This window comes from Canis lupus, chromosome 6 (genome assembly GCF_011100685.1).
Source record: "Canis lupus familiaris isolate Mischka breed German Shepherd chromosome 6, alternate assembly UU_Cfam_GSD_1.0, whole genome shotgun sequence".
Taxonomy (NCBI): domain Eukaryota; kingdom Metazoa; phylum Chordata; class Mammalia; order Carnivora; family Canidae; genus Canis; species Canis lupus.
This window is the reverse complement of record NC_049227.1, coordinates 59,879,469-59,898,833: the sequence shown is the minus strand read 5'-3', so window position 1 is coordinate 59,898,833 and position 19,365 is coordinate 59,879,469. Positions and strand designations below refer to the sequence as shown.

Genomic DNA, 19,365 nt, shown 5'->3' with positions numbered 1-19,365 from the left:
CTCTATCCCTCCCCCACGCATGTACTCTCTCTCTAAAATAAATAACTCTTTAAAAGAAAAAGAATATGCAACTGGAAAAGGATGTTTCTTCAACAAATGGTGTTGGGAAAACTGGACAGATATATGTAGAAGAATGAAACTGGGCCATTTTCTTATACCATGCACAAAAATAAACTCAAAAATGGATTAAACACCTAAACATGAGATGTGAAGCCACAGAATTGTAGGAAAAAAGATAGGCAGTAATTTCTTTGCCATCAACTGTAGAAACATTTTTCTCCAGAGGCAAGTGAAACAAAAGCAAAAATGAACTATTCGGACTACATTGAAGTAAAACTTGCACGGTGAAGGAAACCATCAACAAAACAAAAAGACAACTTACTGAATTGGAAAAGATATTTGTAAATGACATATCTGATAAAGGGCTAATATCCAAAATATATATAAAGAACTTATAAATTCAATATCAAAAAACCAATAATCCAATAAAAAATGGGATGGACATAAGACATGAATAGACATTTCTCCAAAGAAGACAGAGATGGCCAACAGACACATGCAAAGATGCTCAACATCATTCATCATTAGGGAAATGCAAATCAAAACTACAATGGGATATCACCTTATACCTGTTAGAATAGCTAAAATAAAAAACTCAAGAAACAAGTGTTGGCAAGGATGTGGAGAAAAGAATTCTTGGTGCATTCTTGGTGGGAATGCAAACTGTGTGTAGCCACTGTGGAATAGAGGTACCCTGAAGATTAAAAATAGAACTACCATATGATCCAGTAATTCTACTACTGGGTTTTTACCCAAAGAAAACAAAAACACTAATTTGGACAGTTATATGTACCCTAAACATGAGATGTTTACTGTAGCATTATTTACAATAGCCAAGATATGTTTACTGTAGCATTATTTACAATAGCATTATTTACAATAATGGCATTTACTGTAGCATTATTTACAATAGCCAAGATATGGAAGCAACCCAAGTGTCCATCTATAGATGAGTAGATACAGGGGATAAAGAGGAAGTGGTATATAAAATATATTAACTATACCATTAATATCATGGAATACTACTTAGCCATAAAAAGAATGAGATCTTGCCATTTCCAACAACATGGGTGGATCTAGAGAATATTATGTTAAGTGAAATAAGTCAGTCAGAGAAAGACAAATAAAAAATACAAATATGATTTCCCTCATATGCAGAATTAATTTAAGAAACAAAGCAAACAAAGCAAAAAAGAGAAAAACAAAAAACAGACTCAAATATAGAGAACAAACTGGAAGTTGTTAGAGGCAATGGGGGTGAAATATGGGTGAAATATGTAAATGGAATTAAGGGTGTACTTATTGTGTTGAGCCCTGAGTAATGTATAGAATTGTTGAATCATTTGTACATCTGAAGCTAAAAAAAAAAAAAAAAAAAATCAGGAGGTAGATCAGGAGAGGTAAAGGGAAATTGTCCAAAGAAAACACTTGTATTTTCAGCCATACACTTCTAGGTTTTGTTTTGTCTTGCTCTTCTATTTGATAGAAAAGGAGAAGCATGGAAGAGGAGGGGGAGAGGAATGAGAAATGAGGGGAAAGAAGAAGGTGAAACTGAAAGGGAAAGAGAGAGAGTTATCAGATGAGGAGATGATGAATAAAGCTCATACTGAACCAAGGAATTCAGGGCAGAAGTTTCCACAAAGCAAATCAGAACTGCTTGAGAGCATAGAGAGGTCAAGGCAAGCAAAGATGTTGCCTGTAGTGACACATCACACTTGATTCTCTAAAGAGGAAATTCTTTAGTAAAATAGGACTGCAGATTCCACTTGTAAGGATTAAAGAATAAGCTGGCACTACGAAATTGAATCTACTGAACCTGGGCTATTTCTAAAGGAAGAAATATACTTGGAAACAAAGTTCAAGTGTGTGATTAAAAAGTAGAGGGTTTTTATAAATCTTCATCTTTCATTTTGGGTTTCCATCTTTTCTTTCATTGTCTTTAACAGTGTCAGTGGTTGTTTACACTGCACCTCATTGACTACTCTTCCCTTCTCATGAATATAACATATTTCAGTTGCCTTTCAGTTTCTTAGCTGCAGTCAGCAAGTTACATCAAAGACAATGGCAATTTACTTGTGTCCCCAGTCAACACAGACAATGTCAGCAAAGAGAAGGACAATCCTAATGCATTTCAAACTTCATTTAGCCCCATGTCTACCAGTGCCTAATTCTGCACAAGCACAGTGGGAACAGGTAGGAACATACTACCAACTGATAACACCAATATCTTATCATCTGACCTGTGTCCCACAGCAGGCTCACCTGCAGCCTGTCCTGATGCTGGTCACGTCTTAAGAAAATTATAAATTCCCCTTCGCATCCCCCATCCAACCTTATCATGAGCTCTGTTTCCCAGAGAAAAGTTCCTTTCAAGATGAAAAGAAGGCTGCTTTAATGAGAAAGTGGAGTTCTTACCTCTTTTTTTCTCTCCTCAGTTAGGTGGAGGGGTTTCTGTTACTTCTCTGTCTCTCACTGGATTGTGGATCTTTTATTTCACCTATTCAGTGTCATTGGAATTTCCAGATGTCCTTTAAAGACAAAAATAGAAGTAAAGCAATGGCCATAACAGACTTTATAGTAACATGAAAATGAAAGCACTGAACACAAAGCAATAAACTCAATGACCATAAAAGGAATTCCTGGAAGTTAAGCCAATGAGAAGGTATGTGGGCTTAACACAATTTCTCAGTCAGAACTTTCACATTTCTTTGGAAGATATTTTAGAGAACATTTGCTGATTTTTAAAAATCTCTGTCAGATATTTAAATATAATGAAATGGATCTCAGAGTTGGGGTTCAGTTTGAGGAACTCAGAATGAGGAAGCAATTGTGTTAATTTTTAGGTCTAATTTCTTTAAGTAATGAACACACTTACAGGGGACCTGGCTTCTCATTTATACATACAGTAAGTGAGGAAAATGTCATGCCTCACACACAAACACCCAGCACCCGGCACTAATCCCCAGTGCACAGTTAGGAAGAGGCTCCATCTATTGCACACATGCTCCAGACTCTATGCTGAGTGCTTTACATGGGTTTCATAACTTATATCGCATGCTAAACATTTCCCCATGGTTTTATAGAAACTGATGTGCAGAAGGGTTGAATGTCTTAACCCAAATCACAGGACTATAAGTAATCTGAACTGAATCATCCTTGACCCCAAGCCCTCTTACTAAACTTCTTCACTCTACTGCCTTTCAAGGTTTCCTGATGAATAGCAATAGAAGTAGGAGCTTTATCTCATTATTGTTTTTTTGTGTGTTACTCTTCCTGTTTGCAATCATGCAAAATAAGTGACACTGTCTTCATCTTACAGTGAAAACAAGGAGACTTGAGGGATCGTAATATGCCTGTCCATATTCACTAAGCAAGTCATGGGGGTGAGAATCAAATTTAAAGTCTTTTTACCTTTAAACTCTGCTTTTTCCTCCTCTTCTTCCTCCTCCTCCTCCACATTGTTTCTGAAACAAAGGAATAGGGAAATGAGGCAAAAGGGAGAGATTTTCCAGGTTCTCTGCTGATCCCAGATATTTCTCTACCTCTGGAAGCCAGAGTGAGAAAATTAACAAATAGAATTGAACCCTTTCTTTACTTGTCCCTTTTTGCATTATCTTTTCAAATGTCTCTGAGTAAGTAGCGCTTCAATTTGTTTTGAAAAGTATGACTTCCCTAAGTCTTTCCGTTGCTGGTACACACTTAGTTTCTTCCTGCCTTACTGGTCTGGGTGTGGTAGTTTTGCAGATCTGAAACTTCCTTTTTTTTTTTTTTTAATTTAAAAGATTTTATTTATTTATTCATGAGAGAGAGAGAGAGGGAGGCTGAGACACAGGCAGAGGGAGAAGCAGGAGAAGCAGGCTCCCTACAGGAAGTCAGATGTGGGACCCAACCCCGGGACTCTGGGATTATGCCCCAAGCCAAAGGCAGATGCTCAACCGCTGAGCCACCCAGGTGTCCCGCTTTCTTTCTTTCTTTTTCTTTCTTTCTTTCTTTCTTTCTTTCTTTCTTTCTTTCTTTCTTTCTTTCTTTCTTTCTTTCTTTCTTTCTTTCTTTCTTCTTTCTTTCTTTCTTTCTTTCTTTCTTTCTTTCTTTCTTTCTTTCTTTCTTTCTTTCTTTCTTTCTTTCTTCTTTCTTTTTTTTTTTTTATCTGAAACTTTCTTATCCTTGATCTTGGCAAGATTGGTCCCCTCCTATTCTACTCGTATTCTGGGAGCCCTTTGCCAGTCTCCCATCATGTCACCTTGATTTTTTTCCCCTTATGATTACCTGAAATTGAAGTTCATAAAAGCAGGTAACTCATATATTCACAGCACCTACAATCAGGTTTGGCAGAGAGCAGAAGTTCAATAGCTATTATGTGACTAAATATAAAATGGCCCCAACTATGAAAGAAACACTACACTTTTGCCAATTTGGATATACAAACTTATTGAAGTGTGGAAAAAAATAGTAAAATGCCTATATAAAGCATTTGTTTGCTAATTTCATTACACATGTTTAAAATTAAATATCACATGTATTTGCAATACAGATATATTTTCTTACACTTTATTTATTTATTTTTTTAAAGATTTTATTTATTTATTCATAGAAACACAGCTAGAGAGAGAGAGGCAGAGACACAGGCAGAGGGAGAAGCAGGCTCCATGCAGGGAGCCTGATGTGGGACTCGATCTCAGGTCTCCAGGATCACGCCCTGAGCTGCAGGCAGCGCTAAACCTCTGCGCCACCTGGGCTGCTCTTTCTTACACTTTATAAAATAATTTTTTCAACTCTTCCCATTCTTTTTTTTTTTTTTTAACATTTATCTTCATCATTATTAAAGCTACTTTAAAATCATTTAACTCATATTTTTTCAGACACATCATTCTTCTGTCAAATAATTTGAACTATTTAAAATATCTGTGGGATACCTGGGTGGCTCTGTCAGTTAAGTGTCCAACTCTTTCTTGGTTTTGGCTCAAGTCATCACCTTGTAGTTGTGAGATCCAGCTCCATGCTCAGCATGGAGCCTGCTTGAGATTCTCTTCTCCGACTTGTGCATGCGTGCTCTCGCTATCTCTCTCTTAAAAAAACTAAAACTAAATAAAATGTCTGTAAGTTGTTCTAAAGTCATACATCAAACAATGAAACATTTATTCAGGAAGATCTCCTACAACTCTGATGAGAAAAGCTGAGAATCTATGGCACCTGACCCAGAACATACTACTTCCCCATTCCCAGTTCAGTTTGACAAAAGTTCCACTCCTGGTGGGTATGGCGAACAAGATGTGACTTGTTTTTCCCTCACCTTCCAAGCAGATATAAAGTATCTCACTGGTAAGGGCAGGTCACCAATATTTCTCATCCCCTCCAACACTGAGTTGCAGAGACTAAATTCCTGGTTAGTGTAACAAAAGCTGGGGGGCTCCCAATCTCCACCCAACCCTGCTTTTAGAGTGGAGGCTTTAGCCCAGACATGGCAGGCTGAGAACACTTGGCTTGATCACCCTCACTCTGGCTCACTTATAGGGTGGAGTTTCCATGTTGGGAGTGGAAAGTGAAGAACACCAGGGGCCACCATCCCTGGCCAGTAAAGGGCACAGAGACTTTTGTCCAAGGAGAGAGGCAGTCCATAAACACAGAGTAGTTTGAGGCTCTCCCCAAAGGGACTGACTTTATTTAAAACAGAGTGTGAGGAAAAGTTCAAGCCTAAAAACTTGAAGAAAACTTATTGCTAGCAGATTGACATTATGAGAAATACAAACAGAAGGTTTTCAGGCAAGAAGCAAGTGACCCTAGGTGGAAAAACTAACAACATCAGTCAGGGAATATGTAATTATAAAAGACAAAATAAATGCATATTATCTCTCTTTTCTTAACTGAGTTAAAAAGCAATTGTATAAAATATGTGTATAATTGTAGAGTCTATAGCATATATAAATTTAACATATTAATAGAGCAAAGGAGCTAGATGGGTGCAGAGCTTATTGAAATAAAGACAAAACACCAGACATTGACTTGAATCCGTAGGAATGAATAAAGAGAACTGGAGATTGTAAGTAAGAAAGTTAATATGACAAGTCCTATACATTTATACTTTCTCCCTCAGCTTTTTTTTAAGAGACACAAAATTATATAAATTAATAATTACAGAAATGTATGGTTGGGCTTGTAATATACGTAGGTGTAATATGTAATATATATAAAATAGTAGGAGGAGGAAGTAGGAGTATAGGAGTAACAATTCTATTGGGCTAAGTTAGCATAAATTCAGGCTTCAGGAAGATCTATATCTCTCCCTATTTATATCTATGTTTATATGTGGTTAGCCCTGGAGCAGTCATTAAGAAAATAATACATCTCAAATCAGTATATTTTCAACGTAAGTAACTGTAAAAGAAGAACAAACTAAATCCAAAGCAACAGAATGGAGAAAATAATAATGATTTTTTGGTAAATGAATGTAATAAAGTCAAACTGGCCTAGAAAAAAGGATGGAAGACTCAAATTACTAAAATCAGGAATGAAATACAGAATATTACTATTTACTTTCAGAAATAAAAAGAAAGGTAAGACGATACTATGAACAACTGTATGCCAACAAGTTAGATTAAAAAAATGTATCAGTGCTGTGGCACCTGGGTGGCTCGGTGGGTTAAGTGGCTGACTCTTGATCTTGGCTCAGGTCATGGTCTCAGGGTTGTGAGATTGAGCCCCACATCAGGTTCCCCGCTCAGGGGAGTGTCTTCTTGTCCCTCTCCCTCTGCTCCTCTCGCTGTTCACACATGCTGTCTCTCAAATAAATAAACAAATAATCTTAGAAAGAAATGAAAAGAAAGATGGACCAGTACTTAGAAAGACACAAACTACTTAAACCATCTCAAGAAGAAATAACTCATCTGAATAGACTAAAGTAGACAATAGATTGAATTACTGATAAAATTCCTCACAAACCTGGCAAAAGAAAGAAGAAAGTTACCCAACTTCCCAAAGGTTATTTTACCATATGTATTTTCCTTCTCTCCCTGAACTCTTTGAGAGTTAGTTATAAATGTAATGCCTCTTTACTTCTAAATAATCCAATGTGTATTTCCTAAAAAAATGATCCTCCAGAACCTTACTATCTCTTTAGGCATGTACTTTTTTTGGTAGTTACTGTTGTAAGAAGCTGGAATCCTGTTTCCCATCCCCCTTGGAAGGGACCATTGAATGTCTGAACAGACATTTCAGACCAATCATTGCAAATGTAAAATAGAAGTGAAGCTGTAAGAAATGAGTAGCTGATGTCTCTTATCCACATATCTATCTTTTTTATTGTGAAATGATGGAAGTTTGAATCAAGACTGTGGCATCCTTTGGTGCCATTCTTTAAGCTTTTAAAGTGAGGGATTAGAGTCATTCTGTTGGGACTACTTAGGCCTGTATTTGTCCCTGAGCTTATGAATAATATTCAAATTTTAAAAATTGTTCAAACTACTATGAGATCCTAACTAGTCTATTCTAGAACTAAAAGTTTGTATATGTTGTTCAGTTAGTGAATAATTTTCATCAGGACATTACTTATGACATGTTGTTTCCAAACTGAGTAAAAAAAGAACCCTCAAATTTGATGAAGACTCCACGGAGCATAAAAAGCTTTGGATTTACTTGAATTCAATGTAAATCAAATATGAAAGTATTTACTAATGTCTTGAAGAAACTTCACTATTATTTTGAATGAATTGTTGCAATTTTTCCATTTTTGAATGAGGTTTTCTCTACTGGACATCATGAGGAAAAGTGACTTCCTACAAATGTCGTGGGAATCTTCAAACTATTTGCTGGACTTAATCTCCTTTTGCATGACTACTTGGAAAAATACTAAAAAAAATTTAAAAACACAACAAATGTAGTATCTGTATCCCAAATAGATTATGATGAATTAGTCAAAATAAAAGGAAAACAACATAAAGTTAAGTGTTAAGTAGAGTCCAAATGCTACTCCATTATTGTAGATTTTCCATGATTTTGACAAAGACCGATTTTGTCTTTGTTTAATAGCTAAACTGGCGATGTTGTGTGTTTAAGTTATTGCAGAAAACCGTGAGAAATTTGTGGGTTTTTCCCCCAACTGCAATAGCTTATCTATGACTATTCAACAAAATAAAATATATTTTGGTGATTTTAACTTGCCACTGAACAGTATTTGTGGGTGATAATATGAGTATGTCATATAACAATGCAGCCATATAAAAAGTAAAGACAAAGGGCTGCATGCACACTTTATAAACATTAATAAGTAAGTAGAATGTGCTATCTCCACAGGAGCTCATTACCTTTTTTCCTTTTTTGTATATTTTATTTATTTATAAGAGACACACAGAGAAAGGCAGAGACACAGGCAGAGGGAAAAGCAGGCTCCATGCAGGGAGCCCGATGTGGGACTCGATCCCGGGATCACACCCTGGGCTGAAGGCAGACCCTCAACCGCTAAACCACCCAGGCATCCCATCATTACCTTTTTTTCATCAGAGGATAAACTGATCTTCTAGTACCTGAAGTTATTAAACCCTAAAGTATCTTTCCAGGTATACTTTCTCTTTGGGTTAGTCTTGTTTAGTAGAAGGAATATTTTAGGCACACAGTTCAACTTTGTTTAATAGCCAAAGCAGGATGCCTCCTTTTGGTTATAACAAGGGAAATCTAGAATGAGTGGTGGCAGAGGGACATGATGAATGTCAATTATGGTCTATGACAAGTTGCAGGACTTAAAGTTTGTGGTGTGTACAAAGTCATGTGTATTAAGTCCTTTATAGAATTGTAGCTAGTCACCAACTTGAAGACATGATGATGGATTGCATTTAATGTAAGGCACAGTAAGAATGGTGTAAGGGGTAAATCATTTTAGATGCTCCTGGTGCACTGACTCGAATCTTCTCAGTTTCACCTCTGATCCCAGCTTTGGCTGTAGTGGACAGTTCAGGGAAGGCCTGAAGTCACCTCAGGCTGATAGCATCTTGCTTTCATATGTATAAAAACCATGTCCTCACAAGAGATTACAGGGGTTATAGGATTGGGCTTTCTCCCCAATAACTTCCCTCTCTTGGCCTCTCACAAGTGCTGCACATGACCTTTCCCTGGAGCCTTGGTACCTGCTGTTTCCCCAGATAGGTTTTTGTTTTTGTATTTTTTTTAAAGATTTTATGTATTTATTCATGAGAGACATGCAGAGAGAAGCAGAGACACAGGCAGAAGGAGAAGCAGGCTCCCTCTGGGAGCCTGATGTGGTACTAGATCCCAGGACCCTGGGATCACTACCTGAGCCAAAGGCAGATGTTCAACCACTGAGCCACCCAGGTGCCCTCACCAGATAGGTTGTAATTAAATTTCATTTATTCTTCAGCACATGCTTATGATGTAGGTATTGTTATTTACATTTTACAGACCAGTAAATACAGCTTAAAGTTTATTTATTTATAAAAATCAGTTAAGAAAAATATTTATTTATGTTGTCTTATAATTACATAATTTAATAGTGCTCTCTTTTCAGGTGCATTCATATTATTATCTGGTCTCACTTTCAGTCCGAAGAATTTCTTTTACTATTTCCTGTGATATGGGTCTGCTAGCAAAAAACTCTGTTTTTATTTGTCTGGAATTTTTTAAAAAAGTTTTTATTTGTACACCTGAAACACTGTATGTTAACTAACTGACCTTTAAAGATGTTTTTTAAAAAGCAGTTCACCAGGCCGCAAGATCCTGACAATTGAGATTTCCTCAAGTGATGAGTCAGCATATTAAAAGAGGAAGGTAAAATTAAGTTCATCCATGGCCCTGCATTTGCAAAAGTGGCTTGGAACACTCTAGGGCTGTATATCTCTCCCTTTATCCTCACCCTCTACGACAGTCTGAGTATTCCTTTAATCAAATAAAAGTCTCTGGCTTTCAATTAGGGATTTCTTGTCTCAGTTAAGGACAATTGAAGGTATTTTTACTGAACACAGGTTCAGTTGAAATTGAAAGCAGAAGCAAGCTCTTAGTTTCTCAGAAATAGGCTAGATGTTAAGAAAAAGCTCCTTCCTGTGTAGTTGTGTGCAGTTTTTGTGCATGTGGTTTATATGCCAGTCTTGAAAATTTTTCTAGGGACTTTTTCTTTTAAACATTGAGTGTGAAGAAGCTTTATTTCCTCATTTTCCAGTGTACTTGGAGCTGCAGCCTCTACGTATTCTAAAGGACACACACACTCATATTTCCGACTCATTTTCTCTCCTTTCCCCTGTAATCCGTTTCACCCTTCTTTATATTCCCCGTATGAATGAGACCATATAATGTTTGTCCTTCTCCAATTGACTTACTTCACTCAGCATAATACCCTCCAGTTCTATCCACATTGAAGCAAATGGTGAATATCAGAGAGGGTGATGGAATATGAGAGACTCCTAACTCTGGGAAATGAACAAGGGATAGTGGGTGGGGGTATGGGGTGACTGGGTGATGGGCACTGAGGGGGGTACTTGATGGGATGAGCACTGGGTGTTATACTATATGTTGGCAAATCGAACTCCAATAAAAAAAAATCAAAAAAATAAATAAAATAAAAATTTCTAAATAAATAAAAGACAGATCAAATTAATTTGTATGTTAGTATTATTACATTAAAATATATATGTATATATATATATATAATATATATGTTCATTTAATGGTTTCAAATGTTATCCAGAATTATAGGTTTAGAATGTTTTTACATTAAGCTCTTTTCACATGGAGAGCTCCACACAGAACATTTTAGAGTACTCAATAACAGGAGTTCATTTATTTAGTTGGGGTCACTGAGTCTCATATACAACAGGAGACAAGACCAGCAGGTTAGAAAAACAACTTTCAGTGTGTGTGTGTGTGTGTAGACATAGAGAGAGTATATGTAAATTCCATTCTACTCTCACTCCAGCCCTTGGCAACCACCATTTCTACTTTGTGTCTATGAGTTTGACTACCATAGATATTTCATATAAGTGAAATTATAAAGTATTTGTCTTTTGTAATTGATTATTTCATTTAATGCTTTCCTGGTTAGTCCTTGTTGTAGCATGTGACAGATTTCCATTTTAAGACTGAATAATATTCCATTGTATAGATAGACAACATTTTCTTTGTCCATTCATCTGTCCATATGGACATATGGGTTGCTTCTACCTCTTGACTATTGTGAATAGTGTTGCAATAAATGTGGGTATGCAAATATCTCTTCAAGATCTTGCTTTTAGTTCTTTTATATGCATACTCATTAGTAAAATTTCTGAACCATATGGTTAATTCTATTTTTAATTTTTTGAGGATCCATCTTAAAGTTTTCCGTAGCAAGTGCACTGTTTTTCTTTCTTTCTTTTCTTTTTTTAGAGAGTAAGAGAGAGAGAGAGAGAGTGCATGTAGAAGGGGGAGGGGCAGAGAGAGGGGGAGAAAGAGAGAGAATCGTAAGCAGACTCCATGCTCAGCATGGAGCCTGATTTGGTGCTCAATCTGACAACCTTGAGATCACAACGTAAGCTAACATCAAGAGTTGGATGTTTAACCAACTGAACCACCCAGGTGCCCTCATTTTCTATTTCTATCCACATTATACAAGAGTTCCAATTTCTCCATATTCTCATAAATACTTGTTCTTTTCTAATTTTTTGATAGTGGGAATTCCAATATGCATGAGATAATCTCTCATTATATTTTTGATTGCATTTCTCTAGCGATTAGTAGTATTAAGCATTTTATCATATGCTAGTTGACTATTTGCATCTTCTTTAATGAAATGTCTGTTCAACTTTTTTGAACATTTTTTAAACTGAGTTTCTTCCTTGTGTTTGTGAGTTGTAGAAGCTCCCTGTATATTCTAGACATTTGTCCCCTATCAGATATATGATTTTCAAATATTTTCTCTTATTCTTTTGCATTGCTTTTTCAATAGGTTGTTTCCTTTAATGCACAGAAGTTTTAAAGTTTGATGTAGTCCTGTTTTTTTCTGCTTTTGCTTTTGTTCCTGTGATTTAGTATCATATCCAAGAAATCATTGCCAAATCCAATGTCATTAAGTTTTCCTCTATGCTCTCTTCTAAAAGTTTTATAGAGGTGTCTTCAGCTCAGGTCTTGATCTCAGGGTCCTGGGATCTACCTCCATGTCTGGCTGCCTGGTTAGCAGGGAGTTTGCTTTTCCCTTTCCTTCTGCTCCTCCTTTTTCTCCTTCTCTCAAATAAATAAACAAAATAAAAAAATTAAAAAGTTTTATATTTTATATTAGTTCTTTAATGCATTTTGAGTTAATTTTTATACCTGTTTTAAGGATCCAAATTTATTCTTTTGGATATGGATGTTCAGTTTTTCCAATATCATTGGCTGAAGAGACTGTCCTTTCCCCATTGGGTGGTCTTGATAAGCTTGTTTAAAGGTCATTTGAAAAAAAAAATAAATAAAGGTCATTTGACCACATATGTGAGGGTTTATTTCTGAGCTGTCTTTATGTCTATCTTTATGCCAGTACCTGACTGCTTTAATTACTGTAGCTTTATAATACATTTTGAAATAAGGAAATGTGTGGCCTCCAACTTTATTCTTTTTTTTTTAATTCCAAGACTGTTGGGGCTATTCCAGTTCCTTGAAAGTCCATATTAATTTTAGGATGCTTCTTATGTTTCTGCAAAAAAATGTCATTGGGATTTTGATAGGAATTGCACTGAATCTGTAGGTCATGTAGCATAGAACAGACATTTTAACAATATTGTCTTGTAATTCATGAACATGGGATGTCTTTTCATTTATTTGTGTCTTTAATTTTTTCAGTTCAGTTTTATAGCTTTCATTGTACAATGTTGTCTTCTTTTAATTTTATTATTTTAATAATTTATCTTTATACATAATTTATATTATATACATTTTAATATATATGTTTATGTTGCAAAAATTATTTTAAATTTCAGGAATAAATTTAACAAAATGTATAAAGAATATGCTGCAATATATAAAATATTACTGAAAGACTTAAAAGGGCTAACACACTGTGGGACATATGCTGATGAATTGGAAGAACTATTTTTTGAGTGTTATTTCTCTGTATATTTATATATTTCATACAATTCCTAGTTCACATATGTAAGGAAAACTGATTCATGACAACTATAGCAAAAAGACAGTCTTCTCAAAAAATGCTGCTAGGTTAATATTACATACTCATGGGGAAAAAAAACTTGATTCTTACCCTCTGACATTACAAAATTGATTCTAGGTGGATTATAAATCCCATTGTGGAAGACAAAACAATAAAATGTTTATAAGAAAATCAAAGAGATTATTTTCATGTCCTCCAGGTCAGGCAAACGGAAAAATAAATCAATAACTTGTAAACAAATAATTGATAAATGTAACTATGTTACTATTAAAAACTCATGTTCATTCAGACATCACTAAGAGAATTAAAAAGCAAATTAATACTAACAGAAAAAATATGGAATATAGGTTATATAAAGTAATCTCCAAATCAAGAAGAAAAAAAAAAGGGACAGACAACCCATTAGGCACATACGCAAGAACACTGAATAGGAAGGTATGCAAAAACTAACAAACATGAAAATGCACTCAAACTTCCTAATTATCACTAATTAATAAAAATTAAACCCACGATTAAAATCATACACTTACTGTAATGACTAAAATTTACAAGTCTAGCATTACTAACTGATGATAAGAATGTAGAGAACTGGGAATTTTACACATCATTTATGACTGTATAAATTTGGACAATCACATTGAAAAACTGATATTACCTATCATAAAATAAGCAAACAGATACCCTATGAGCAAAGAATTTCACCTTGTTATATGCAGAAATATTATTACTGAATCCAATAATTTGGATGATTTTTAAAAAATATAATGTTGAACAAAAGAGGCCAACATGTGATGAATCATTTACATAATTCAATTTATGTAAAGACAAAAACCAGACAATAGCCATCTATGGTGTTAGAAGTTGTATAAAAGTTTCTGTGTTAGTTATCTGTTACTGCATAACAAATTTTCCCCAAATTTAGCAGCTTACAATAACAATATTTATAATCTCAAAGCTTCTGTAGGTCACAATAATCTGGCTATGGTTTAGCTGGGTCCTCTGCTTCATGTCTCCTATAGGCTGTATTCACAGTGCTAACTGGGGATAGTAGTCAACTCAAGGCACAATTGGGAAAGAATCACTTCCTCAAATTACTTCCCAAAATCACTGATGTGGTTGTTGTCAGGGTTCATTTCATTATGGTTTGTTAAACTGAAGATCTCAATTCCTTGAAGGTTGTTGTCTGAAGGCCATCCTTAATTCATTATCATGTGGGTCTCTCTACCATGGTAACTGGCTTCAACCATGTGAGCAAGCCAAGAAAGGGAATGAGAAGGATGGGAGGAAAGAGAGAGAGAAAAGAGAATGGAGGAGAGAGAGAGAGGCAATAAGAGAGAGAAAGTAGCTATCAAGGTGGAAAGCAATCTTTTGTTACTTAGTCATAGAAATTACATCTCATGTTTACGATATTCTATTCACTAGAAGCAATTCACTAGGCTCAGCTCACACTCAAGGCAGAGGCAATTGACAAGAGTGTGAATAATAGGAGGCAGGGATCGTTGAAAGCCAGTATCAGAAATTGCTTTCCACAGTTTCTTTGTGGAAAAGGGACGGAGTGGAAATCTAGAGGGTGCTATGACTAAACTTCTGGGCATATTTGTAAAATCCTATTCCTTGACTTACATAATAGAACAAAGACATGCTACTTTTTGAAAATCTCCATAATATTATAATCTGGTTATTATTCTTTATGTATATGAAATTTTGATTAATTTTTAAAAAACAAAAAACCCTAGGACTAAATTAGGTCTAGAAAGGTTAAGACTGAACATAGTTGGCAAGTTAAGAACTTAGTATAGAATTCTATGTGAATGATGATATGGACATGGATTAGAAAGAGTGATTTTGTCTGACTCTAGATGTTTGTCAAATTTAGAGTTCACAGGTTTTGCTGTTGGACTAAATTTGAGGCCTGAGAAAAAAAAATAGGAATCAACAGTTTAGCGCCGCCTTCAGCTCAGGGTGTGATCCTGGAGACCGGGGATCGAGTCCCACATCGAGCTCCCTGCGTGAAGCCTGCTTCTCCCTCTGCCTGTGTCTCTGTGCCTCTCTCTCTGTGTGTGTCTCTCATGAATGGATAAATAAAATAGTTAAAAAAAATAGGAATCAAAGATAGATTAAAGTGGTCATTATTCACCAAGATTGAGAAGATTGTGGAAGGATTACATTTAGGACCACAGGAGACAATCAGAAGTTTTAGTTTGGATATGTTAAGCTTGTAATAATTACAGGATGAGATATGGGGATGTCAGACAATGAACTGAATTTATAAGTTTGAAACACATAAGTAAAGTTAGAGCTGGAAATACAAATTCAGGGATTTTATTATTTTTTTTAAAGCAGGCTCCACACCCAGGGTGGAGCCCAATGTGGGGCATGAACTCACAACCCTGAGATCAAGACCTGAGCTGACATCAACTCCATCAAGAGTTGGAGTCTTGGGCAGCCTTGGTGGCTCAGCGGTTTAGTGCCATCTTCAGCCCCGGCTGTGATCTTGGAGACCCAGGATCAAGTCCCACATCAGGCTCCTTGCATGGAGCCTGCTTCTCCCTCTGCCTGTGTCTCTGCCTCTCTCTCATGAATAAATAAATAAAATCTTAAAAAAAAAGTTGGAGTCTTAACTGGCTGAGCCAACCAGGCTCCCCTTGGGGATCACTTTTATATATTTACCTCAGCCATGGCAATGGAGCACAAGAAAAGAAAGATTTCAAACAGAAGAGCCACAATATTTGGAGATTAAGACAGCAGAGCAAATTCTAGGGGCACATGGATGGCTCAGTCAGTTAAGCTATTGATATTTTTTTATGTCAGCTCAGGTTTTGATCTCAGGGTTGTGAGTTCAAGCCCCACATTTGGCTCCCCGTGGGTGTGGAGCCTACTTTTAAAAAAAGTAGAGTGAGTCTAGAAAGAAAACTGAATAAGACTGTGAAATAAAGCAACATATAGTATATAATAGAAAAGAAGCCAGAAAATTGATTGTTTGATGAAGCAACATAGAGAAGGTCTTGAGAGGAGCTGATTGCATGGGGGTACTCAAAACTGAGATAATGGAGAAGTAGTAATTTCTGGTAAGAAAATGTGGATAACATAAAATGGCAGAAAAGACTCAAATATGAGGAGGTGCAGGAACTGAAAGATCAGGGCATTAGATGCTTGTGTAATGGATCTTTAAGGCCCCAAAACTTGCAATGGGAGTATTAGTGGAAAGAGAACAGCTGGTGCTAACATCCTTAGTGAAGGAAAGGATTGGGAGATCAGGATGCCTGGAATAAGGAGTAATTAGTATAGTCCAATGACACTAAATATGTTTTGTTTTTCTTGTTTGTTGTTTGTGTTCTTTTGGTGGTGGGGAGGAAATGAAGGGTTAATGAAAGAGGAGGAATGATCTGGAAGCCAAAATGAGGAGTAATAAGGTCATCTAATGTACTTCATTTCCAGCTCTGTCAAATTAGGAAATGTGGAGAAAGAAAAACTTGAGGAAGGTGCCAACTTACCAAGTAGGTAAGCCTATTCAGCTACTCATTAGTTTTACAACTGAGAATTAATTGAGATGATGTGTATAAAAGTCATATAATGTCATTATGGTCAATATTAACATTTAAAAATTAGTACCTCTTTTATTTAACAATTAAATAACAAAGACATTTTTCTCAACTTGATAGATATATGACCCTTTGGGTTAAGTTTTCAGGATACAAAATTTATAATAATGCTTAATACTTTATGTTATTATTAGTACTTTACTTAATTTCTCTCTTCATTTTCATGCCCTCTTGTAAAATATCGAATTAGGATTAGAATATATACAATGATCTTACTGTGGAGCATTATTTCAATGTTAAATAAAAATGCCTTAAATATTGTTAGTCCCATGGCTTTATAGATGTTATATCCTAATCAAATGACTTACCCATTTTTGTCCAATGTTTATACAGTGTGAACAGTGCAGAGGCACAGGGAAGTGAGCATTTTACATGTTTAAATTATCTGCTATTGGAATTTTATCCTTATACAATGTTGGGTGATTCAGCCAGGAAAACAGAGCCACCACCAAGCATTATAGAGAGAATCTGTTTTATGCAGGAAGTATGTGACTACTCAGGACAAATAATGACAACTTAATGACAAAAGGGTGTAGGGGTATGAAAGTCTGGAAAGAGGAGAGCCAGGAGAGAATGGAGATATAAATACTAACCACTATAATCTAAAGCATTGGTGAGGGTAGAAAAACTGTTGTTGTGGGGAAGTCTGAGTTCCTGTGCCATTTGTTCAAAGTGATCCTGGACAAGTCTGCTGAAACATCACATCTGACTACCACTGTGTATGAAGCCACAACTGCCCGAGAATAACTGCATTGTCTTTACTTGTATCTTCCAAATCTCCTTCAATACTTTCATCTAGAATATATAAAGAATAGACATTTTTCTAAAGAAGATATATAAATACTAGTACACATGAAAATATGCTCAAAATCATTACTTAAGAGGGAAATGTAAATCAAAATCACAATAGGGTACCATTTCATACCCACAAAGGTGGGTAAACAAGATGACAGGTAACAAAATGTAAATCAAAATCACAATAGGGTACCATTTCATACCCACAAAGGTGGGTAAACAAGATGACAGGTAACAAAAAGTGTTGGCAAGCCTCTGGAGAAATCAGAACCCTCCTACACTGCTGGTCGAGATGTAAAATGGTACAGCCAATTTGGAAAACAGTTTCACAGTTTCTCAATTCTGCTTCTAAGTATATACTCTTGACAAAATGAAGCCAGTCACAAAAGACCCATTAAATTCTATTAATATGAAATATCCTCAGCAGGCAAATCCATAGAGACTAAAAAGTTAGTTGGTTACTTAGGTTATTGAGCAGAAATACTGTTAATGGATACTGGGTATCTTTTAGGAGTGATGGAAATTTCCATAATTGATTGTAGCGATGGTTGCAACAACTCTGTGCATATATTAAAAACCATTGGGTTGTACCTTTTGAATTTGTGAATTGTATGTATGTGATTTATATTCCAATAAAGCTGTTAATTATCTGTTTAAAAATGTTATGTGACCTGCAATCATGTATAGTGCCACCTCTTTCCACGTCAGCTCCTCTTAGTTCCATTTTTCCTTGTGTCACATGACGTGAAATTTGCTATGGAATTTTTGGGTATTTGCTAAGAACGGCTGAGGTTAAGATACATTTAATTTGGGTCTAGCGGGATATGTATGTATTTTGGCTTGCAGTTACTTTCATAAATAGCTACCTGTCATGGTGCAGTAATAATGGCTTGTTGGGAGTTTTCCTACTGCTGATCATGAATCATGATGTAATGGTGTAGGGATAGAGGCCACATATGGGATCACATCTTAAGGTCTTCAGCACCAGTATATGTTTATAGTGGATATAAAACACAGTTTGTAGTGCAAAGCACCAAAGCTAGTCTCTGCAAACATTTTCCAATCATGAGTTGAATAATCTTTTAAATGAGGAATTCAGTTCTCCAATTTATATGGTATTTGTCTTGCTTTGACTGGCTATTTTCCTTAGCATTATACTCTCTAGCTCCATCCACATTGTTGCAAATGGCAGGATTTTATTCTTTTTATGGCTGAATAATATTCCATTCTATGTATATACCACTTCCTTATCCATTCATCTATTGGTGGATACTTACATAGTTTGGCTATTGCAAATAATGCTGCAGCAAACATAGGGGTGCATATGTCCTTTTGAGTTAGTGTTTTCGTATTCTTTGGACAAATGGCCTGTAGTAAAATTACTGGATCTTAGAACAGTTCTATTTTTAATTTTTTGAGGAACCTATACTATCTCCCACAGTGGCTGCACCAGTTTGTGTTCTCACCAACAAACAGTGAAAGAGGGTTCCTCTTTCCCCACCTCCTTACAAACACTTGTTTCTTGAGTTTTGTATTTTAGCCATTTTGAAAGCTGTGAAGTGATATTTCTTTGTGGTTTAGATTTGCATTTTTTCTGATGATAAGTGATGTTGAGCATCTTTTCATTGTCTGTTGGTCATCTGTATTTTTTTTTTTTTTTTGAGAAATATCTGTTCATGGCTTCTGCCCATTTTTAAATTGGATTATTTATTCTTTGGCTGTGTTGAGTTATATCTCTTTATGTATTTTGGATACTAACCCTTTATCAGATATGTCATTTGCAAATATCTTCTC

At 35.7% G+C, this 19,365-nt stretch overlaps 1 long non-coding RNA gene across 1 annotated transcript in view; it reads left to right on the top strand.

Annotated features, from left to right (window-relative positions):
- Positions 1-19,365, top strand: part of LOC119872277 — a 28,787-nt gene that overhangs the window by 7,144 nt on the left and 2,278 nt on the right. Inside the window, exon 2 of the long non-coding RNA XR_005361297.1 lies at positions 16,613-16,675. This is a non-coding gene — a long non-coding RNA (uncharacterized LOC119872277). The remainder of the gene's footprint in view (positions 1-16,612; positions 16,676-19,365) is intronic.